The sequence below is a fragment of the Acinonyx jubatus genome, chromosome E2, assembly GCF_027475565.1.
Source record: "Acinonyx jubatus isolate Ajub_Pintada_27869175 chromosome E2, VMU_Ajub_asm_v1.0, whole genome shotgun sequence".
In the NCBI taxonomy this organism is placed as follows: domain Eukaryota; kingdom Metazoa; phylum Chordata; class Mammalia; order Carnivora; family Felidae; genus Acinonyx; species Acinonyx jubatus.
This window is the reverse complement of record NC_069396.1, coordinates 10,972,258-10,997,713: the sequence shown is the minus strand read 5'-3', so window position 1 is coordinate 10,997,713 and position 25,456 is coordinate 10,972,258. Positions and strand designations below refer to the sequence as shown.

General features: G+C 41.3%; 1 long non-coding RNA gene across 2 annotated transcripts in view; it reads right to left on the bottom strand.

Moving 5' to 3' along the window:
- The window catches only part of LOC113604424 (uncharacterized), a 200,406-nt gene that overhangs the window by 25,331 nt on the left and 149,619 nt on the right, over window positions 1-25,456 (bottom strand). For both annotated transcript variants that reach the window (XR_003426370.2, XR_008293495.1), the window contains exons 5-6: window positions 6,750-6,798; window positions 1,208-1,347 (exon numbers count right to left, since the gene is read on the bottom strand). This is a non-coding gene — a long non-coding RNA (uncharacterized LOC113604424). The remainder of the gene's footprint in view (window positions 1-1,207; window positions 1,348-6,749; window positions 6,799-25,456) is intronic.

The following is a 25,456-nucleotide window of genomic DNA, read 5'->3' as shown; positions in this document are numbered from 1 at the left end:
GTATCCTGACCACTCGTGTGAAAGCAGTGTTTCGCATTCTCATGTATTTCTTTTTAAGATTTCTTCTATGCACTTAGTGGCATTTTGTACAAGTGGACATCATGCTTTTTGGTGAACATAAGGCCATAAACATTTCCCCATGTTACTAGTAATCTTCAGAAACAATATTTAAGGCTGTATAATTTTCCATCACATGGAAAAATATACTTCATTCTTGCACAGCATGTCTTGCACAGCGAGACACATTCCCGTATTATTAAGTATTCTTGAAAAACGTGACGGGAATGCATGGTGGCGGAGGATTTTGGTGCTGTGGTTGTACAATAACTAACCTTCTGCTAGACTTTTAGGCTATCAATTTCTTTGCCATCATAACTAGTGCTACAGTGAATACTAAGGTACCCATGATCATCCTGAATCTTCTATGTTGGTATTTGTTATCGCTTCCCAAATGAGGATATAAACTCTTCCATTTAAGGTATTTGTTCTTTTCACAATTACCACACAGAATTTCTCCTTACATCTCAAAAAGAAGATATTATTAGAGCTTGTACCTAGATGGCAATAAGGCAGGGAAAACCATTACTGACAATCGACACGGCTACATATTGGGTTCTCTTACTAAGGGAGAAGTGAGCCAGTGTGATTCCTGGAAGTCTTATCTGGGAGATCTCTTCTCATTTGTCTAGACTTTTTTTTTGAGTTACGAACATATTTTACTGTATCCAACACAGCTTACCCATTTGAACAACTGTACTTACCTTACATGAGTGAGGACCACTGGTGACAGTGCCTTAAGATAAATTAGCTTAGATTGAGGGGAAAATAGGAAAATGCCAAATAGATAAGAAAGTCTTTCCTGGCTTAAGTTCTCGCAGACAAAACGAGCTTCTTCGTTGAATCTTGTAGTGTCACTGAAGTCTGGAAAGTACTATTTCATTGTGTTATTCGTGACTTACGCTAATGAAGTCTGCCTTTTCCACCAAGCACGAAGGTGCTGTGCAGAAAATGATTCTCAAGGGTACACAGAGACTGCAGATCATTTGGTTTCAGTCTTGCTCTGAACCTCGCCCCAGTAATTAGCAACCTCCAAGCTGGGGCAGAGTACCAGAAGAGGGTCTGTTGGTGAGTGTGGAAAATAAGATAGGAATGAAAAAGATGCCAAGAAGACAACGTTCCTTATTTGAACAGAGGTAAAAATTGATACCCGATTTAGCTCCTGAAATTAGTCTCCGTGGATCTGCACATCATCCTTGCTGAGGGGCCACGCTAATCTTTCTGCATTGTTCCAACTTTAGTACACGTGCAGCCAAAGCGAGCCTGCTCTTGAAATTATTCTGATTTCAACTGTGAAAAAGATACAGAAAAGAACCAGTTTTAATTTGCTACTTGTGTTTAGAAGGAGTTAGTGTAGGAAGATAGTCTTTGATGAGTTGATTGATCGGTTGAATGGCCCCAACTCATAAGTACGTTTTCAAATTCAATGACGGACCCAAGACCAGTTTTGCTCTGCTGGCGCATGCATGTTTGGAAATCTTTCGCAGCCCAAATAAATACAATTAAGTAGGTATTCTGACTTTAAGCTCCTGCAAAGGAGCATTGAAAGTTTTGGCTGAGACACACAGATATAAGAGATACAGCGTAATGAAGTGTTAGGAGTCAGATCACGATGTAGATATCAAAAGGAAATGCTAGCAACTGACATCCACTTGGCTGGAGGGTAGAAAATGGTTAGGAGTTTTATCTTTTTATTCCATTTTTTTTTAAGGCTTATTTTTGAGAGAGAGGGAAGGTGTGTGGAGGAGATGCAGAGAGGAGGACAGAGGATCTGAAGTGGGCTCCACGCTGACAGCAGAGCGCCTGACGCAGGGCTCAAACGCATGAACAGCGAGATCATGACTTGAGCTAGACACTTAACTGACTGGGCCACCCAGGTGCCTCAGGAATTTTAGTTGTAGAGAGAATTTTATGAAGATGATTTCTTCAGAGAAACCGGTGCCATTTGTCCCACACACACCCACCCCCCTCGATACACAGGAGGACAGGGTGTGTGAGTTGGTGTAAGCTTCTGTGTGCATGTAGGGGGAGGAATCTTGAGGGTAGAAGGTGAGGTACCAATGGAGCCCAAAGGAAAGAAAGCCTGCTTCATGCTTCCTGGAAGGGGTGAAAATGGTAAAATGGAATCTGACTCTTGCCATTGAAATGTAGAGGTCTACAGAACATTTTTTTAAATGTATGTTTATTTTTGAGAGAGACAGAGACAGAGACAGAGTGTGAGTAGGAGAGGGACAGAGAGGGAGGGAGACACAGAATCCGAAGCAGGCTTCAGGCTCTGAGATGTCAGCACAGAGCTCGACCCTGGGTTCAAATTCAAAAACTGCGAGACCATGACCTGAGCCAAAGTTGGACGCTTAACCAGGAGCCCCGAACATTTTTTTAGTAATAAAAAATAAAGTTTTAAATAAAGCAGAACAACAATAAAAGTAGCCACACAGGAATTGCCCTGGACTTTTACTGAGCAGGGACATAGAGCAGGTGATGTTGTACGATCCTTGAGATACTAAAACTCAGCCTGGACCTCCTGGACCTATTTTGACACCTGAACAAGTAAACCTGGAAAGAAGACAGAACTCTAGCAGAGAGTCTGTGTGGCTTGAAGGTCCTGAATATTAGAGGTGGAGAGAGGAGTGGCAATCATATCACAGAAAACATCACCCAAACTGCCATTGAGTGCAATCAGCAGACTGACAGGTGGGGGAGCTCTGAAGAAGTTATGGAAACACCCATGCAAGTGAGAGAATCTGCTTTAAGTATCTTCCAGGTCTAGAGAGAGGGAAGCTCATGTCCCGCTGTCCAGGTAAGCAGGAGCTCTCCCATCCCCCCATTTCTTTCCTCCCTCAGTTCCATCATATATTATCTAACAGTGAGAAGACAACACTGGGGTCCACATCCAACTACACCCGAGCTTCTGGATGCTTCAGCTGTATAAGCAGCTCTTAAAACCCTGGAAACGATCTAAGATAATCATGTGTTTCCATAAAATCTACAAAAGACATTCTAATCACCATTACTGAAGACTGGTTTCTTCATCCAGTTCAATCACTCCTCTCTTCCCCTCCTCTCAGGGGACACTGAAGGGGCTATCAGCCTTCTGACGTGTTCTTAACTTTCAGACGAATGCTGATATTTTTCAACATTATTAATCACTGAAAATTCAAAAAGGACCACAAGGGTCAACTGTAGAGAAAGATCAGTTTCACTCAACGCTGTTACATGAAAAACAGTTTTTTCCCCCAAAACCATGTTCCTAGTAATATTTATAGACCATGAAAGTGAATACACAGCGGAAAAGAGAGAGATTTCTCAGATATTTTGTGAAAAAGGTTCTTGAAAAGTCACAATGTTATGCAATTCTGTATCGCCTATTTTCAAGCGGTTTCAAATAATATTTTCTTTATAAATAAACTCACTTCCATCAGTTGGGTTCCAAGACCACATGATAAGAACACTCAAAAGTCATGAAAATTCCAGATCACAAAAAGGTTAGGTTTACTTGGCTTGCACATAAATAAATATACATGCACAGACTGGGCCAATATTTTGAAGTAAAGATGAGCAGGAATATTCAGAGTTATTTTGAGATGCTAAAAGATTAATTCCAGCCATATGATTCACAGAGAGATTTCCCCTTTAGGGGTCATGGTGACAAGAGGCATTCTTGAGATAACAGAAATGTCACGAAAATCATGGAATTAAGTGAGAATTTGATTCATTTCTACACTAACCCTTGAGGAAAAAATTAAAGTGAGGAAAAGATCAGTTAGAGTTATTTATAAAACAAAAACAAAAACAAAAAACATTATAGGGGCACCTGGGTGGATCAGTTGGTTAAGCGACCAACTTCAGCTCAGGTCATGATCTCACAGTTCATGGGTTTGAGCCCCCCATCAGGCTATGTGCTGACAGCTCAGAGTCTGGAACCTGCTTCATATTCTGTGTCTCCCTCTCTCTCTCTCTCTCTCTGCCCCTCCCCCACTCACATTCTGTGTGTGTCTCTTTCTCTCTTAAAAATAAACATTGAAAAAATTTAAAAAGCATTATGTAAATATTACCAAAAGGAAAACAGAAAACCTCTACAAATTGAGGTATGTCCACCTAAAAATACAGAAGATAAATCCTACTTGATGGTTATAGGTTCTTTGCAAAATGTGACAAACGTTGAACAGCTGGGGATTATTGTATGCTGCTGTTAAAAATGTAACATTATGAATTTTTTTTTTTTGCCTTTTTCACAAGCAAAACCATCTGCCACTTTTCAGCAAAGTGAATACTATGGACAGCTGTAACCTCTGGTTGGACAACACCTAACTGTTAGAAAAACAAAGAAAAGGGCTACAGTCATGCTTTTAATAGCTTCATGACATGACCCTAGGTGACGTCGGCAAGAAGAGTGGGGTAAGAACATTCAAAATTCCTCTTCTCCATAAAAGAATGAGATCACTGGTATGAGGAACAAAATCAGGATTTTCAAAATTCTGGAAATCCACCAAAGGGAGTAATACCGGGACCTTTATTCTAGAAAAGTAGTTGAATCTCAGGAAGAACAGTCTGCTTTGTCCTACTTTAACTTTCCCTGTCTCCATCCCAGAGATGGGGGTGGTAAGGCTGATACCACTGAGAGTGGAGAGGCCCCTTCCACCAGCGTGAAAGACTCATTAGAATTGAGAGGCTCAGCGTCCCCAGCTTCATCAGGATCTTCCCACATGTCCCCATTCCAAATAACAGGCTCTCATTCTTTCCCAGTCATTGCTCTCACTTTAATAACAGACGCCCAGAGAGGCTAGGAGTTCAATCTGTGTTGTAACTCAGCCAGTTGCAGGATGGGGTCCTGTGCTTGATTTGCAGCAATTTCAGCCCTGTGTGTATGGCATCGCCTTCAAGACACATATAGAAGCTCTTGGGTCATTTATGTGGTGTTTCAGCTGAGAAATCAGATCAAATCTCTGAGCTCATCCATTTCTTTCACCACTTCGTCCAGCCACATTAGGAAAAAGGAACCAATGTCATTTATATTCCCCCGTTTGCCAAAAAGGTTTCCAAGTATTACATACAGAGTCTCTTAACTCCTTGATGAGGAGGATCCAATGCACGTCTTTTGCATATTGCTATCAAGGGCTCACACCATGGACGACCAGAGCTCTCTTTACTGCTGCAAACAGAATCATTAGCATCTTTAAATCTAATTAGATTAGAGAGCCAACTCCAGAAACCCCAGAACCAATTCAGAAAACTCAGCCCTAAATTTTACTTCTTCCGAGTGCCTGGGGGGCTCAGTCGGTTTAGTCACCGACTCTTGATTTCAGCTCAGGTCATGATCTTGAGTGTCCAACTCTTGATTCCAGCTCAGGTCAAGCCCCTCATCTGTCAATGCAGAGCCTCCTTGGGATTCTCTCTCTCCCTCTCTCTGCCTCTTCCCCCAACTGCACTCTCTCTCTTTCAAAATAAATAAATAAACCTAAAAAAAATTTTCCCTTTCTCTAAAACCACTTTTAGGTATTATTCAGGTTCTCCAGACAAACCTAACCAAGAACATACAGACATACAGAATATTTATTATGAGCTATTTACTCATGTGATTACAAAGTTTGAGAAGTCCCATGATCTTCCATGTGCAAGCTAGAAACTCAGGAAAGCCAATGGTGTTTGGTCCAACCCAAAGGCATGAGGACCTGTAGATCCAATGGTCTCAGCCTAAGTCTGCAGGTATGGGAACCAGGGGCACTAATGTCCAAGGGCAGGAGAAGAGGGATATCCCAGCTCAAGTACTGAGAGAGAATCTGTCCTTCTTCTACCTTTTTGGTCTATTGGGTCCTCAATGGACTGGGTGATGCCCATCCATATTGGTGATGGCAATCTTTTTTATTCTGACTACAGGTCCAAATGCTGATCTCTTCCAGAAACACACTCACAGACACACCCAGAAATAATGTTTTACCAGCTACCTGGGTATCACTTAGCCCAAACTGACACGTAAAATTAACCTTGTTGTCATACTGTTCCTGTGAAGATCATGAATGAAAGATTTCCTTCCTGAGAGGAGGACGGATTGGTCCCGAGGAGGCAGACAGGAGGAAGCCCATTAAGCAGGACCCCGGCTGCCTCCACGTAAGTCCCCAGGTACCACTGGGATGGTATTTCATGACATCACCATGCAGACAGACTTCTGGGAATCTACAGTGGTCAGGGAACCACAGAAGGGGGAGGGCCAGGAGGACACCTCATTTCTTGTGTGACGAGGGCCTGCACAAGCAGTGGAGGGTGAGAGCAGGACCTTCCCAAAGCACATGAGTAGAAAAGTTGTCCCTGACTCTCAGATTCTGCTTTCCGTGGGTTCAAATGAACCTTTGTTGGAATTAAGGATGTGAAGCCCCTACCTTGACCCCAAGAGAAGCAGGACATCGGGCCCATGTGCTTCTCCCCACCTCCTGCTGTGACCTTGCTGTGTGGCCCTAGGCAGGCCATGTAATTTCCAGGACGTGTAAGTAATGAACGTTTTAAACATTTTTTTCAAAGTTCCCTAGTGGTTATTGCTGAGGGCATCTTGAACTCATATGAACCGCAAGGGCCAGTCGGGTGACATCTCTGGTTATCAACAGTCTGATACTGACATAAAACACTACCTTGCAGCCTAAAGCATCACTCATGAACCAGGCACAGTGCGCAAACACGCAGCATTTCATCCCTCTTACCTTGACGGTGATGGGTATGGAGCACAGAAAAGCAAATAGTGCTCTGCACCTGGAATAATAATATTTTAAGAGCAATTAGAACCATTTGAAAAAAGTGTGCTTCTAGACTACAGACATCCCTGTCCTATATTATTTGTTTCTCCATTTATTAATTTTTACCTTACAAAAATATGAGTTTATACTTGCTTAGGAATAAAAATACATTTCCCAAAGAAGCCTTTTACTCCTACTTCTCAGTTCCTGTTTGCAAATACAACCCTTTGTATGTGAGAGGATCATCATTTTTCACAGCAATGGAGGTGGGAAATAGTATCTTCCCACACATGAAGACATAGAGGGGAATGACAGAATACGGCAGTGGCAGCTTCCTGAATCAGGCTTCAAACGCCGCTGTTGGGGATCATGAGGAGAGTTATTAGGCCACACGCGGCTTTCCACATCTTCGTGCTGGCAAAGGCACTACCAACCCTTGACTTCCCGCGTCTCTTATGTAGACCATTCTTGGGCTTACAAAGTAACGTGCCATCATCACCCACATCGAGCATGAAAAGGCTGGCTTAGGCGGGACTGGCTCAAGGTTGCACAATATACAAATGACATGTTTGGGGATAAAATCCACCCCCACCCCCGGACTCATTCTTGCAGGTGCTGTAGGCGCAGGTCACTGCTAACCACAGAAATTTAGGGAGGGGAATGTAATCACCGCTCATCAACAAAAAGAAATGAATCGCTGATGAACATGAGAATACGGATGAATCTTGAAAACATGCTGGGCAGAAAAAAAAAAAAAGCCTGACACACAGAAAGTATAATTCAGTTTCTTTGATATTCTAGAAGAGGCAACACTAACCTATAGTGGCAGAAAGCAAATCAGGTTTTGCCTACTCCTGGGGGTTAGAGGGGACGGACTGCAAATGGGCCAAGTGAACTTTGGGGGATGATAAAAAGACTCTGCCTCGGAAGTGGTGATTGTTGCATGTGTGTCTGCATTTGTCAAAACTCATTGAACTATACATTTAAAATGAGTACATTTTATTGGGATGTAAGTTATGCCTCCATAAAATTGATTTTAAAAAATCACACCTTTGAGGTAGGCGCAAGGCGCAGCATTGCTTCTCATCCATATAATTTGACTGCACGTTAATAATAAAATCTTGAAGAAAAAAAAAAAAGACAGGAAGCGCATGAGCAGGACCCTGGGACAGCTGCCCTCATCCACATTCTAAGAGAAAATTAATCAGAATCAACTTAACTTGTCAGACAAGGGCACACACAGCCTCTATGTGCAAACAACAAAAAATCATCCCAGAATGTTCAACTTGATAGTAATATTGAGATTATGTTCATTTTTGGTTTTTAGGCTATGAGTTAGTATTTTTGTCCCCTGATAGTTTGCACATGCACATGAGCACCATCAGATTATCACATGGAGAAAACATTACAAGGAAAAAAATGATGCACTTATCTTGGAGAACCATTACATCGCAGACCATGCAAAAGTATGTGAAAGTTTCTTTTTCTTCTTTTTTATTTTAGAGAGAGAGAACGCATGCACAAGTGAGGGGGAAGAGCAGAGAGAGAGGGAGAGAGAGAATCCCAAGCAGGCCCCATGCTGAGCATGGAGCCCCAAAGAGGGCTTGATCCCACGACACCGAGGCCTGAGCTGAAATCAAGCGTTGGACACTCAACCGACCGAGCTACCCAGGCAGCTTCAAGTTTCTTTTAAGGAGCAAAATTAAGAGTCAATCCACCCATAAGTTGTCATCCTAACACATTTCCAAAAAGGAAAACATTCTTGACATATCTTTTAAAAGTCAGTGAAGAATCAGTCATCGTCCTTTTCAATCCGCTCTGTGGTTTTAACTCCCCGTTTGTACTATGTGAACAGCAGAGAGGGTCTCATTTTTTCCAGTCACTCCTAAGATAACAAAAACCCCTCATAAGTCAAATTATAAGCAGTCTAATGTTAGCAATTAAAATGTCTGGTCCTGGTGAGAGCAAACCTTGAAACTCTGTCCAAGGTTGGAGCTCCTCCCCCACTCAGGTCCAGCCTCCCACAGGCTGAACATCTATGATGGAGAACGGAGACCATTGTTTGTTTCCCCACCATATTCTTGTCCTCCTCTCTCCCCTCTCCATTATCCTGCCGGGCTACCAATGGCTCTTCTGGTTTTAAAGTAGAGTAGGGACAGGATACAGAGACAGAAGAGGTCTCAGTTGACTGACACGGTCAAAGACTTCATCTGTGGCTGATCGGTGCCAGCCCCCTCTTTGGGGGCAGAGGGTCTCTCGGATAGGACCCTCTAGTATTAATCCTTCTTCCTTGGCAGTGGCTATAAAAGATGTCTCTTGGGCACCTGGGTGGTTCAGTCCATTAAGTGCTTGACTCCTGATTTTGATTCAGATCACAATCTCGTGGTTAGTGAGACTGAGTCCCACAGTGGGCTCTGCACTGACAGCAGGGACCCTGCTTGGGATTCTCTCTTTCCCTCTCTCTCTGTCCATTGCCTGCTCGCTTGTTCTCTCTCTTAAAATAAATAAAATAAAATAAAATAAAATAAAATAAAATAAAGTAAAGTAAAGTAAAGTAAAGTAAAGTAAAGTAAAACAAAACAAAACAAAATAAAATAAATGATGCCTCTTAACATTTGTGTCCTTGGACATACTAGTAATAGATGGGAGAATGGAACGAGTCATCCCTAGATAACAGATTTTAAATATTTTCCCAGAAAACTGAAAACAGACAGAAATTTTGGTGCAAGAGTAGAGGATGTCATCCCTAGATAACAGATTTTAAATATTTTCCCAGAAAACTGAAAATGGACAGAAATTTTGGTGCAAGAGTAGAGGATGTCAGAACCACAGGGAGGACCAGAGGAGAAGAGAGAATCAGCCTGCCCTGCAAGCAGAGTCCCAGAAATATCCAGAAGGGGAGCTGGCAGATATGTGGGAGATAGGAACAAGAGACAGAGCTCAAACAACAGAGAATAATCAAAGCACTGTTAAAAATGCAATCCTCCGGGTCCCATACACCTCCTCCAACTTCACGCACCGCAAAGGCAGCCAGCCAGGCCAAGCTCTACAAAGTTTTCCTCCAAGTGCTAACACACGCTGTCTGAAGAGAGAACTGGGACAGTAGGGTGGCTATTCCCCTCAGCAGTGAGCCCTCCCACTCTGGAAGAGGGTGCCTCAGCACCGAGACTGCCCTCTACTGGTTCAGCCTAAAATGAAGCTCTGGAAAATACAAGCACACAGAACTTCCCATTGGATTTTCTATGATGAGACACAAAAGGCCAACAAGGAACCACCATATTCTTGAAGAAAACCAACAGCATGGGCCAATAAGAAAAAATGAAGTACACAGCATTAATATTTTAGCAATCAGTGAGTTCCGACTGACAACCAGTCTCAAATTGGCTTATTCAAAAAACAAACAAACAAACATACAAACAAATAGGAAGTCTAAGACCAAGGTGCCAGCAGAGTTTCTTCTGAGGCTTGAAGAGCTAGATGACTGTCTTTTCCCTATGTCCCTGTGTCCTAATCTCCTCTTCTTACATGGACACCAGCCACATTGGGTTAGGGTCCACCCTAATGACCTCATTTTAACATAATTATCTCTTGAAAGACCCTATCCCCAAATACTGTCCCGTTCTAAAGTACTGCGGGTCAGGACTTTAATGTATAAATTTTACAAAGACACAGATCAAGCCTATAACATACATTAGCTCCATTAACTGCAAATGCCAGGTCAGCCTTAGCATTAGGCACGGTCAGGGTCCTGCATCCAGCGGCATTCATGGGCATCTTCACCTGCCTTCTGTTGCTTGTGTTACACCTTACATTTAGAACACGCACACAGGTGATTTGAAAAGTAATTCAGCATTCTGTAAACAATCAACTGATATGCATATCAAACAATTCTAAAATTAAAATTCTATTTTCTTATGTTTATTTATTTTGAGAGAGAGAGAGAGAGAGAGCAGGGGAGGGGCAGAGAGAGGGAGAAAGAAAGAATCCCAAGCAGGCTCTGTGCTGACTCAATCTCACCCACCGTGAGATCCTGACCTGGGCCGAAATCAAGAGCCAGACGCTTAACCAACTGAGCCACCCTGCCACCCCAAATCCTATTTTTAAGAATCCATGTCATTTGGCTGTCACTTCTTGGCCAAATCATTCCATCATTGCTTTCATCTGGACTCATTAGCCCTTGTACTGCGGACACAAGCAGACACAATAGTTCTCATTCATAAATCTGGCTGCCATTACAGCAGGGTGGCCACAGACACAGTCAAATGGCCACTCTGTGCATCCAACCTTTCTGTTGCCTTGAGGATGCGGGGTGTGTGGAGAATGGAGTGCGGAGGGAAAGACAAGGATGGCAGTGCCTATCAGGACCTTCTCAGAGCTCCCAACCTCAGGAGAGTCCTGCATTTATTTACACACCACCACTGATTGGAAATCACACTTGGTGTTTCCTCGGATTGTCGTATACTACCCTATAAAAGAAACCCAGGCTTCCAAATTTGGATTACATTTTTAAATCAAACCAAAAATGCATGTATCAATTATAACGATTGATACTGATTCAGGAGATGGGTATATTCAAGAAATCATGGCAGTGCTTACAAGCAACATCTGAGGACACATGTTAATATGTTTCGACGCTACCTTGTGGTCTAAATTGGGTGTCTCTCTTTAATGGCTTTCATGATGACTGGCTTAAGCCATCTATACTCAAGTGGATTCCAAAGTGTTTCAGGGAACTAGGCAATCAAGTGACCAATTTAAAAGATGTGAAGGAGCACTATTGATTTTTTTAAATGCTATTTTTAAGGGTTTTCTGACAGTTTTAGTGGTGGTTGGAAGAATGTCAAATTTACCCTTTAGTAGAAAAATTGATTATATGCAAGAGGGCGCAGCAATGTTGTTTTCTTAATCCTCAACTTACCCTGAACAGTGTTTTCTTCTCCACTGTTCTTTTATCTGAAAGGAGTTCATTTAAGAAGGAAAAAAAAATGAATGTACATCACGACATCCTTCTGTATATTTAAGTGGCCACAGAGAAAGTAAAACTCATAGTGTTCAAAATCAAGTAGTTTCTGTAATAATTAGTGGATTGGGTTCACTAACCAAGTACAAGGTTTCGATCTCTGGCCTTTGCTACAGAGCGTTCTTGATTCAACACTCCACATGTTCTACTAGATCAAAGGTATGCCAAATCCTGGAATAAGGACATGAGAAAGAAAAAATAAAAATATATTCTCATTTTCTAAATAAAATACTGTTTTTATAAAATGTAAGAAATTCATGGGCTTACATAATTTCATCACAAAGCCCACTACATAGGACCAGTAAGATCAAAATTACATACTCTGCCTGTCACTTATCAGAACTATTACTTAGATCCTAAAAACACAAATAAATTAACTGCCATTCTCCTTTTGATACAAATCACACCTTCCTATAGTTCACTATACTCTCTTGTGGCTTCTGTGCATCTACAAGACATAATACATATTTCTAAATATAATTTAATTCGTGTTAATATGTGGTATTATATCTGCAAGCACCAAGTGGGAGGCTAGGAATTATGTGACCATTACAATCCCTGCATACACTTTATGAGTTATCCCCAAAAGGCACCATATTCTGCAGCTTTTGGGACCATATTTCCAGTTGCGATGTCTTCAGAGTAAGCCACCTACCATGGTAAAAATATCTCTTTTCATATTCCAAGCAATGTGACTGGGGGAGCCACCAATATTCAGTGGGTATCATACATTCGAAGCCTTTTTTTTTAATTTTAATTAAATGCAAGAACAGCCTTGCTTGCAAAGTTAAGAATTTCAAGGAAGAAATATGGAATATCCATCTGCTCTAAATAAAAAGAAATTCTGCTTGATTACCTGGTTCATGTAAAGATGATAGAATCTTGAATCTTTTTATGGTTTCCTTAGATTTGAAGGTCAGAAATATTTCAGCTACCTGTGACTTACCCTGTTCGTTACAAGAGATACAAGGAGTCATTCCAGTTAGTCCATACATTTGTTTATCATATGCTGAATACGTCTCTTCAAGAGATGATTTATTTTAAATTTAGAAATGCTACTATTTTTTCAAAATATAAACTCCTTATATTGCAATACTATATAGATACTTTGCTTCCCCCATTAACATCTTACATAACCATAGTGCGTTTGTCAAAACCAAGAAACGGATGTAGGAACATTATTATTAACTGAAATTATGACTTTATTCAGATTCCATCAGTTTTTCCATTAATGCTCATTTTCCACTGCAAGATTCAACACAGGATACATCACATTAGGCTTGATTGTCATGTCTTCCCAGTTTCCTGTGATGTACAACAGCTTCTTGGTCCCCTCCCTTCCTTCCTTCCTTCCTCCCTTCCTCCCTTCTTTCTTTCTTTTTTTTTCTTCTCTTCTCTTCTCCTTTTCTCCCTTTCTCTCTTTCTTTCTTTCTCTCTCTCTCTCTCTCTCTTTCTGCCTTCATGGTCTTGAGGAGGGTTTCTGGGCATCCTGTAGAGTGTCCTCCAGTCTGGGGCAGTCTGATGTCTTCTCAAGATTAGACTAGGGTCACAGGCTTTAGGGAAGATTACCACAGAGGTGAAGTGTCCTACCTTCCCTTATCACTTCATATCAGGAGGTACATGATGTCGATATGACATCATGAATGATACTGGCCTTCACCACGTGGCTAAGGCAGGGTTTGCCAGGTTTCTCTAGTCTAAAGTTATTATTCTTACCCTCTTCCCTATTCTTTGAAAGCAAGTTACTGAGACCAACCCACATTCAGTGACTTGAAGTGATGAGGACACGTTCCATCCTCGGGAAGGGGGATTATCTACATATATGCCTTGTTATTTCAGTAAAGAAGTTCTTCTTGCATATGTATTTATTCAATTATTTATGTATATTAATACGACATGTGGGTATTTCTTTTATACTTTGGGCTATTATCCAATATAATATCTTTTTTTTGCTAAAATTATTTCAGTTTTGGCCTTTGGGAAATCTTTCAGGTTGACTCCTACAACCAGTTGACATAATTCCATCCTGTTGTTTTTTGAACATGTCCTCAGTTTCTGGTACTAAACGATCCTCCTGGCTCATCTGGTATTTTCTTTGCACCACCACTAGAATGCCTAGTGCATGGTAACTTCCTCCCGAAGAACAGAGTATGGGAAGGGAGTGGGGAGTAGAGGAATTGTAAGCGATGAAATCTGCCAAACACTTTCTTTGCCGGTGATCAACATCAATATCAATAAGTCATATTTATAGTATGTACCCTTGAAATATTGTGATGAAAATGGCATCCTACCTCTGTGGACTTCCTCCCCACATAACCTGCACAACCCTGTCTAATCATAAGAAAAGCATCAGATCATCCCAATTTAGAGACATTCTACAAAATACTTAACTGGTATCCCTAAAAACTGTCAATATTACCAAAAGCAAGGGAAGTCTGAGAAGCTGTCACAGCCACGAGTAGGCTAAGGACATAGGTCACCTGGATGGGACGCTGGAATAAGAAAGGACGTTAGGTAAAAACTAAGGGAGCGTGAATAGGTTAATAAAAAATGCATCGATCTTGGTCCGTTGATGTAACAAATGTACCATACTAACATACGATGTTCCTAAGAGAGGAAACGGAGTATGGGCTATATGGAGATTCTCTGTACTATTTTCACAATTTTTCTCTATTGCTAAAATTGTCCTAAAAATAAATTTAATTAAAAAATAGGCATGCAGTAAGTATGATTGACTTGAGAGCAAGAACTGAAGACCCCGCTGACATTTTATCCCCCGAATTGATCACAGTGATCGAGTCTGCATTCATTAATCAGAACATAAATGAAGCTGAGTATCAGAGGATAATTTGCACATGAATACACCACTAAAGTTTCTCTCCAAGTCTCAGTCTATCTAAAAGTTTGTCCTCGCAAAACTTAGAATTCTCTTATTAAGAGTAGAAATCAATTCCATTCATTTGTTTATTTTTCCAATTTTAGAAAGAATGGTATTTGAAAAATAATATAAGCATAGGCACTACTTGGTCTCGTCTCCAAGAAATGCTTCATAAAGAGGAGGGGACCAAAGTCTCCGGGCATCAGGTGAGTAGCAGATACAAGAGAAAGTCCTGTAGCCCACGGGGAGCCTGGGAGCAAAAATGAGATCTCGCAATTAAGAAAATGCCATAAAGTAAAACTGCATTTCTAGGTGAAAACCCCAATTCCCAGGGAGAATAATTACAATGCCATGATTCTTATTAAATGTTCCAGTTACAGGGGCTTGGAGACTTCATGCTGGACATTAAGTAGGAACAAGATGCTTATTACCATGAAACCAGGTTGGCTAAAGCCCAGGTATTCTGAAGAGGCAGGATTACATTTACGTCAATATGTTTAAGTACTCTGAAAATGGCAAGAAACACAGCGTCTTTCGAAGTGTTCCACATTTTACCTGTCCAAAGATTTGAACAGGGGCTCGCTGCCATTCTGTGGCTGTAATCTGGAACTGAGAGAGCAGGACCGCTGCCCAGGATGAGGGCATTGGTGGAGACAGGGATGGATACAGGAACTCGCCTTCCCCAGCCAGCTCCTTCTGTGCACCTTATCGATGCTGCCGGGGATTTGAAGAACCTCTGAGACGTGCTCCAAAGCACCGATGACCCAATTCCTTAGGCCAGGTGACAGGTGATAAACTACACTTTCAACGCCTGGAGCAAAGGAGAACGTGCTGGAACTGGCACATCTCAGTGTGAGCAGGTCCAACAGAGCGCAATCCCAGGAGGATGGCAGGACAGGCAAGCTTCACCAGTCCCCAGGCGCAGGAGCCTAGGGGCTCGCTAATTCCTGTCTCCCTGACATCTCCATAGAAGGGAGGCAAAGCAGCAGCCCACTGTACCCCCCAGAGGAGCATGAGCTGCCCCACAACCCAGTCCCATCAAGGATGGTAGAGGCAGGGCTGGGAAGGATGCTAGGAGGGCCTGGTGGGGAGCATGAGGACAGGAGGTGTGTGCAGGTGAATGGGGTGACCCGCAAAGCACTGTGAATGACGGGAGCGGGGGGTGGGGGGGTGGCAACATTAAAGCAGCCCTCCCTCCCGACCCCGTCCTCTCCTGCACCCCTCGTCTCTGCCCCTCTTCCACAGTAGACTCAGCTGAGTCACCAGTGGTTTCACCAGATGACTGAGTGAGTCACTGCTTTTTGGCTGCCATTCCCTAGAACAGGCTTCTATTCAACTCCCTTCTGTGCTGTGATCTGGGCTGCCAGGAGCCACAGAGAGGCTCATCTCGATTCTGCTGGCCCCATTTTATCATGCAAACCACTCTTCTGTTAACCACTTCCTCTGTAAGGGAGATGCCAGCTGGTGCGCTCCTGCCAGAGAAACTGGCTTACAACCTAAAACCCAATCTTTCTGTGTATCCAAAATGCTTCCCCAAATGTGTCCTACTTCCGCAGTGGGAACGACCGCGTTGGTCACCCCTGGCTCACCAATCGTGCCTGATATATTTAGACTATCTCACCGTCCTGGGTACATTCATTTCCATTCCACACGGCATCAACTTGGAAAAATTTCTCTCTTTCTATGCAGTCACTAAATTACAACGAAGCCTCACATACGACAATTGTGTATTTAGTGGTCTTACTTGAAGAATTAGGGTTTGGGGGAGGGGAACAGAATTGGGGCATATTCAGGAACCACAAACACGACTTCAAATTCAATGCCGGGCACCCACATTCTTAAAATATCCTTTAGTGACTATTACTAGGGATTGTCCTCGAGTGTCCCACCTCCATCCAGTCCTTAGACTTTAGCCATTTGGGTAGCGTCTCTCAACTCATTTCTCTCCCTTTACTTCTCCTCACCTCCCTACTAATTAAAAAAAAATTTTTTTTACTGTTTACCTTTATTTTTGAGACACAGACAGAGCATGAGCGGGGAAGAGGCAGAGAGAGAGAGGGAGACACAGAATCAGAAGCAGGCTCCAGGCTCTGAGCTGTCAGCACAGAGCCCGACGTGGGGCTCGATCTCGTCAACTGCGAAATCATGACTGGAGCAAAGTCAGACGCTCAACCGACTGAGCCACCCAGGCGCCCCCCCCCCCCCACACTAATTTTAAATATTTGCAGTTGCTTCAAGGCTGCCATGTTGCCTGCCCCAAACACTGTCGCCAAACGGTGCTACAAATCGGTAGACATGGTGGAGACACGCCTAGAGAGCTCTGAAGGAGAAGGGGCCCTGTGCCTTTGAAAAGAAGGGTGGTCATAAACAGGAAGTCTCTGCACCCTTTATGTTTGCAATACAGCCTTCAGGAGAAACATCTCTTAGAGACTAAGATACAAAGAAACATGTCAAAGGTCTGGCCTGTCTACCTGGGGAAGGTAATAACCACCTTCCCCAGTTGTCTAGAGAGAGGCTGTTTTCCTTCCTGCCTCTCCCGTGAGAACTATGTCCTTTTTAGCCTCACTACCCACTTGAACGGGTCTTTGATTAAGAGATACAAAGAGAATGCCAAACACCCTCCATCTTTCTAAAACGTAACCAGGATAGGGGTATATGGCGCTGAGAGTTTCTAAAAAAAGGACGATCCCGTTGTTTGTTACAACTGTTGCACAGCTAAATCATACTATCATTTTTCACCCTTCTTTTAAAAGAATTAGGAAAAATGGGTAGATTAAAGAACAAACCACACAGTCACTCCAAAGTGGTTGCTGGAGCAAGATAAAAATCAAATCAGCAACCGTTGCATGTAAATTAAAATACAAAGAGGAAATTCACTGCCTCTGACAATTATCTTATTTGTGGTTATTTTGTGACTTTTAAGGTAGGTTAAAAACATGAAATAACTGTAATATGTTTCTACTTAGATTTTTAAATGAAGGAGACCAGGTAGCTATATCAGAAGACATTTCAACAAGGCATATGAATTCACTGGGGAAAAAAAATCACCAATTCTTCTCTTTAAAAATATATTTGGGGGCACCTGGATGGCTCAGTTGGTGAAATGTCTGACTCCTGATTTCAGCTCAGGTCATGATCTCACAGTTCCTGAGATCCAGCCCTGAGAGGAATTCCTCTCTCCTCTCTCTCTGTCCCTCCCCCACTCATGTCCTCTCTCTCTCTCAAAATAAATAAATAAACTTAAAAAAAAAAAACACGTATTTGGTATAATTTTCTAAAGCAAAGAAATAAATATCCACTAAAATAGCAATTTACTCAGGATGGATGATTTTTTAAAACTAATCCTGGCATTCTGTGCTAAGGGTTTTCGAACACACGCTGCATTTTCACAAAACCAAAGAGCTGCTCCTGATTTTTGTGGTCAGAAACACCTAGAATGGTAACATCAGGTACGTTGACAGTTGTAGGCCAAAATTCATCGGAATGACTCTAATTTCAAACTAAATGATTTCTTTTATGGCACAAAAAAGTTCGCTTACTTCCCTTTTTCTGATTCTAGTTCACATTTTACCTAAGAGACCTACCCTCTATATTGGAAGAAACAGAAAAATCCTTAAGGAAAGTGCTTACCACATAACTGCTGAGTAAAAGCAGCTGACTTAGAAGGGGCACTCTCTAAAGTGCTGGGAAGATACTTGCTTCTTTTCTTACTGTAACATCAGCATTGTACGACAATGCTATTTTTATGACTGTGAACAAGCCTTTCAATAACTCAATCAGGTAATTTTAAGGGTTGTTTGTATGGAGCTCCATTTTTTTCTCATTTTAATAAGTACATTTCTATACCACTGTATTTTGACTAATGCCTCGTTTCTTTATTGTTGCTCATCCCTTCGTCTTCTATCAATTACCCATTTAGAATCAAGTTGAAAATGAAGCCGAAGGGAAGGAGGACGCTATTTTAAATATATTCGTAAAAACGGCAAGGCCAATAGGTAAACATTATTTTAAAATATGTAATGCAGAGTACTGAACTTTTTTTATCTTTGTGTCTAAAAATATATGGTCCATGTAGTTGCTGCTGATTGAGAGTTTTGAAAAACAGGGGGAAAGGCCAAGAGGTGGGATTGGTTGATAAATCACCTGATTTACCAAGGGACTAGAATTTTCTACCGAAGGACAACAGAGCCAAACACTCACATTTGCAGCTCAAAGTCCCTAGCACAGCTTCATTCAACAGTGATGGCTAGTAAAAAGTGGTGAATGAATGACATAATTCATTCACAAGGATATTTTCTTTTTATTTCTTTAGCAAAATCTTTTTCTTTAAAGTTTATTTATTTTGAGAGAGCAAGCGCAGGGAAGGGGCAGAAACACAAGGAAAGAGAGAATCTCAAGCAGCCTCTGCACTGTCAGCACATCAGTGCCTGATGTGGGGCTTGAACTCATGAACCGTGTGATCATGACCTGGGCGGAAATAAAGAGGCGGACGCTTAACCGACTGAGCCACCCAAGCACCCTGTTTCTTTAGCAAAATCTTAACATTCTCCCTCTCTCACACCATGTGTTCCAACTATGTGGCCTTACAAGTATGAAAGCAGTGCCATTAACTGGAGTCTTAAAGAGAAAAGGGGCACATATGAGAAGAAGGTGGTTACCATTATAGGCATGGGGTAAGTCAAACACCTATTAGTAAAGCTTGCGATACATTCAAGCAGGAACTGGTAGTTGGAAATGTAAAATGGATAAAATATGAAAATGAAGGACACACACTTCTAACATAACAGACTGTACAGGTAATGATCTAGATGTGAATACCCCAACACCACAGCTTTTAACACTATTCTGCCGATCATCTCCCCAGGCTGAGCCTTACACCTCCACATACAGGACCACGGAGGACGTAAGAACCCTCTGACAAAATGCACCCTCCGCCATGACTCATTTCTCTGGGATGGCTCAGTGATCTATTCCCACGGCTGCAGGGATGTGCGTGGGACGTTCACTGGACACAGGCTGCACCCCCAGGCTTGCAAGATTTCACACAGATTCTCTTCTCCAGTGTGAAAATCCCCACAGACTATCCAGAGAACCTCCCTATTTAAAGTCAATAGTATCAGAGTGACTTAGATCTCCAAATGTCATTTGAAGTGACATTTAAATTATGAATGAATGGATGATAAAAAAAAAAAAAAGGCAGTACTGTATAGATTAGAGGCAAGAAGTCTAGGTGGAGGGAGCAGCCTGCGATCAAGCCCTGAGGCATGGAACACTTGGCATGTTCAAAGAACTGAAAGGTCCTGGCGTGGATCAGGAGTGTTGACCACACAGGTGAAAATCCATGTTGGACACGGAATCGTTCTTCCAGTCATGCCAGTCTGGAACTTTGTGACTTATAACCAAGATAAAAATAAATGTTTCATTGGTGGTTTTTTATAATGCAATTTTAAAGGTGGATTTTTAAAAAATAAGGTGAATGAGGTAACCCTAATAAAAATGTAAAAACCCTGGGGCACCTGGGGGGCTCGGTCGGTTAAGCCTCCGACTTTGGCTCAGGTCATGATCTCACACTTCGTGAGTTCGGGCCCCGAATTGGGCTCTGTGCTGACAGCTCGGAGCCTGGAGCCTGCTTCCAATTCTGTGTCTCCCTCTCTCTCTACCCCTGCCTTGCTCACGCTCTGTCTCTGTCTCTCAAAAAGTGAATAAACGTTAAAAAAAAAAAAAAAAGAAAAAAGTGTAAAAACCCTGAAGTCATGAAAGGGAGTCACTGATTCCCGGTTTTTAAAATGACCAACCCAAGTCACGTGGGGTCTACATTTCTAATCTGGGCTGTTGATGCTAGACTTAACTAGCAAGCATACTTGGCCCTCTCTTCTAGTCATTCCCAACAGGTGTTCAGTAGAATGCTGATTTTTAAAAGTTAACTGGAAATTTTAAAAATAATTCCAAAGCCAAAGTTTGCTCAGCATGTGCTGAGTATAAAGAAACAAATTCTCAAAGTGCCTGGGTGGCTCGGTCGGTTGAGCATCTGACTTTGGCTCAGGTCATGACCTCATGGTTTGTGAGTTCAAGCCCCGCGTCTAGCTCTGTGCTGACAGCTCAGAGCCCCGAGCCTGCTTTGGATTCTATGTTTCCCTCTCTCTCTGTCCCTCCCCTGCTCATATTCTGTGTCTCTCTCTCAAAAATAAAGTTAAAAAAAAATTCTCATCTATACACATAGAGACATTATCTTATACATAAATAATTATGTAACTTATTCAGCTACTACCTTCTTTTTTTTCCTGAGCTCCCTAACAACATTACAGCTTCAGGGGACATAATTTGGTCATTGCTGCTACAGGAGACTCAATAACGGTAAATCCCTCCTGGTACTTGTTTGCTCATTTTAAAATACTGTTTCTTTTTATATATTTTCCATTAAAATAATTATGAAGACTTAATCTTTAAGAACATAAAATGGGCTATTTAGTCCTTTAGGCATAGGAGATTAATTTGATGACTTTATTTTGGATTTTATTTCCAGTTGAGGTTTATAACTGGATGACAAAAGCCCATAATCTGGCCAAAAGCAAACGAGGGATGTGTAAAGTCAGGGAAATCTTCTCCAACAACTTTTAGAAGGGCTACTGTGTGACCTGAGGTCCTAATTTTGGATTGACCAAACTTGTATTTACTTGAATCATATCAAACACCATACTAATTTGGCCTTATTTCACGGAACCAATAATTGTCTCAAAAGAAATCACTAAAACCTCTGAAGAGAAAGTAGACCATTCAAATGCTCTTGTAATTCTGAAAGATAGGGATGAATCTTTAACTATTTTGAAATCGGGGAACACGCACATGTTGCCAATGTAGTTACACAGAGTTCCTGAGTACCTGTTACCCAGCTTCTGGCCATGATAACGTATACACATAACATACTGTCAAAACCAGAAATAGGATGGTGCTACATTATTACTACTCAGGTCCAGACTTTATTTGAATAGCTTTTACACGCAGTGTGTGTGTGTGTGTGTGTGTGTGTGTGTGTGTGCGCGCGCTTGTTGTGGACTGGGGGGAGTAGATATCTTGTAAGGAAGGATTCTATCCAGGGAGTTTTGAAAAAAGATAGCTGCTGCAAGCAAGCTAATTAGACATCCACTGCTAACAATCTTGACCTCAATTAGGTGAAGGATTCCTAATTAAATCGTTACAGGCTTTTGTGTTAAATGGTAATTGAAGGCCTAAAAGTTCTTCACAATTATATCATATTAACAAGAATGTATTTGCATTTTTAATGCTTTATTGATTTCCAATTCATGACAGGGCTGTTAGTTTTATCTTACCATGCCATTGAAAGCTTTACAAATTGTTCTTTAGGGTTGACAAGCTTAGGGAACAGGTTAAAAAAACAACAAAGTTTGTGACCCACTCGGGGTTTTGCAGACTCCTGCATTTCAGCAACTCTGCCACAAATACCTCCACCTATTTAAATATAAATCTGTGGGTAAGAAGGCAGAGGACATGGTGAAACTGGAGATATGTGGCTACGCCACTCCCTGTTTCTTACCATTTTTATATCAGGAAGCAAGACTTCTTTTATTTAGGCCTGGTTTTCAGGGGCCGCTATGAGTTGGTTTGACTAATTTAACTGTACACATGAAAACCTTAGGTTTCAATATGTCTCCTATTTACTTATTTAACATAAATTTGGGGTCAATAATGATATCTATGTTCATAAATACATATAGCATTAATTCCTCTAAAATATTTACCCAAATCTGTTAACAATACTCTAGTACTTGATTTTATTTACTGACTCATCTTTTGCATTGGCGTTGACCAGCACATTGACAAAAACTTGTACCAGGTGGTCAAAGCTAGACTTTTAAAAAAATCAGTCTACCTACTTTACAATCAAGCACAGGCCTGAATGGATCTTTTGAACGTGAATTTAATTGGTCATTCAAAATGATGGGATTAATTTGAGAAGGCCTAAATGGGTTCATGGATTTAAACAAAATGGAAAGAAGATACAACATATGAGTCTGTCTCAAATTCAGACTATTTTCTCTAGAAGTACAGTGATATATTTTCATTTTTTAGTGTCAAAAGCAATTTCAGAACCAAATATTGTTGTGAAAATGTATCTCTTCCCCCAAATAATCCACCATGCCCCACCTTCCACCATCTTCCTTCATGCTGTGTTACACGCCATTTGTAGATTTCAGGGTCTTTTCAACTTGATTTTAGGAAGGGTATTTTCATAGATTATGCATTCCAGAGGCACCGCGTGCATTACTCACCCATATATGAGGGTACATTCCTTACCCATATATTAGATTCGTCATCTGTTATAAGCCTCTGAAGCACAGTCTTAGAAATCGGATAGCTACGCACGTGAATACATTAACAAATGTAAACACAACATTTTTCTTAATCTTTTTTCATTAATGTCTCCTGGAACTCTGTGAGATGATGGAGGTTACACTAAATCAATTAGAAATTTTAAAATTAAAAAGAATTTTTTTAAGCATTTATTCAACTTTGAGAGAGAGAGAGAGAGAGAGAGAGACAGAGCATGAGGGAGGGAGGGGTAGACAGAGAGGGAGACACAGGATCTGTTCCAGGCTCTGGGTTGCCGGATGTGGGGCTCGAACCCACGAAATGCAAGATCATGATCTGAACTGAAGTCAGACACCCAACCGACTGAGCCACCCAGGCGCCCCAGAAATTTAAAAATTTTTAAAAAGGAAAATCTTTGCAAATACGTCCTGGAGAAAAACATTGGCTTGAAATGAGCAATTCTTACCTAATGTGTCAGTTAGGTGAATGCACACCTTAATCATCAAGCAGACAGGTAATGCTAACTCTTCTGCTGTCAGCCATAAAATACTAACGATAGAAAGGACGAAAGAGTTAAATTAAAAGTTTGCTCTAGGGTATGTATTTCAAATTCCTGATATCATTTGGGGGAATACAAAAATTTTCTTGAAATTATTCCGATATGGTTAACAGTGAACAATTTTATTCAGATATAACTGGAAGTGAACAATAACAAATCAGCAAACATAATTCATGGCAAAAGGGTCTCGAAAATACAGTGAACAAAGGGTGATCTTACCTCTTGTCTCCCACAGCACAATGGAGCAAACAGCCTGGAATGTTAAACTTTCACCTACTTCATTTCCCTCTTTCCTAGTATTTGATGCACTAACAGCCCTATACAAATTCAAGTCCTTGAAAAGTACTTTAAAATACTTAATATTGGTCACAGAGTATTAATCTACCAAAAAAAATCAATATTCCTATTGATGTGTCCCTGTTAATCTGGTCTGCTCTTTGTGAACACTTACACAGTAAAATTCTGTCATAAGATCCTATGTTATGCACTCATCTATATTAGGAACAGTCCATTTCAATATTCCTACGTTCCTGCTCATGGAATCATAGAACAGGAGGGTTGAGATACTTCAGATGTAACATAGCTGAGTCCACCATAATGCATTCAGGACACAGATGGTAATTATTTCCCCAAACTTCACCATAACAAGGGCATATGTGTATTTTCCAACTATTTTGCACTTCACCACTTTTACCAAATAAATGATTGAGCATTTACTGCCAGACGTTTCACACCATAGTTTTCAAATCAGTGACTATATCCTCGGTCTATCCAAATTGGGGCATCAACCAAGTGTGCCAGGCTCTGTTTATGAGCCTCCCCTGATCTGCTTAGCCAAGCTGGCCTTGTCTTTTTGTCTTGTTTTGCACACAGAAAGACCCCCAAGAACCACCTGTACCCTTCTCGTGGCCTTAAATATCATCGCATCCTAAACGACTGTTGTGTGGTATTCCTCAAAGGGTTAAAGGCTAGAGTCTGCTATAGCCTGTATCCTGTGTGACATCTCTTCCATGTTTTCCAACCCTCTGAATCTCTAGACTACCCCTGCATAATTTCTCCAGACTTTTTAGCCCTAACACTACTTCTGTTTTCATTGGTCTAATCTTTTTTTTCCAACTCATCCATTTAATTTTTAAAGCCAGTGATATAGTTTTCAATATGTGTTTTCAAAATCCACTACCAGCTATTTATTCAAAGAAAACAAAAACAATAATTCAAAAAGATATATGCTTCCTACGTTCAATGCAGCACTGTTTATGGCAGCCAAGGTACGGAGGCAATCCAAGTGTCCATCCATAGACAAATGGATAAAGAACATGTGAGTCGGTTAAGCAGCCAACTTTGACTCAGGTCATGATCTCACGGTTCATGAGTTTGAGCAAGACGTCAGGCTCTCTGCTGTCAGCACAGAGCCTGCTTCAGATCCTCTGTGCCCCTCCCCTCCCCTGCTTGCTTGCTCTCTCTCACTCTCAAAAATAAATACACACTAAAAAAAAAGATGTGATAAACACACACACAGTGGAATATTATTCAGCCATAAACAAGAATGAGACCTTGCCATTTGTGACAAGGTGGATGGACCTAAAGTCTATTACGCTAAGTGAAATAAGTCAGACAGAAAAAGACAAATACCATATGGTTTCACTTACACATGGAATCTAAAACACAAGACAAATGAATAAACAAACAAAAAACCCAGTATCTGACATATAAATACAGAAAACAAACTAGGGGGGGGGAGAAGGAAAGGGCACAGTGGGTGAAAAGGAGTGAAAGATACGGGGCTTCCCATTATGGAATGAATGAGTCACGGGAATAAAAGGTACAGCATAGGGAATACAGTCAATGACATTGTAACAGCGATGTATGATGACAGAAGGTCGTTACAT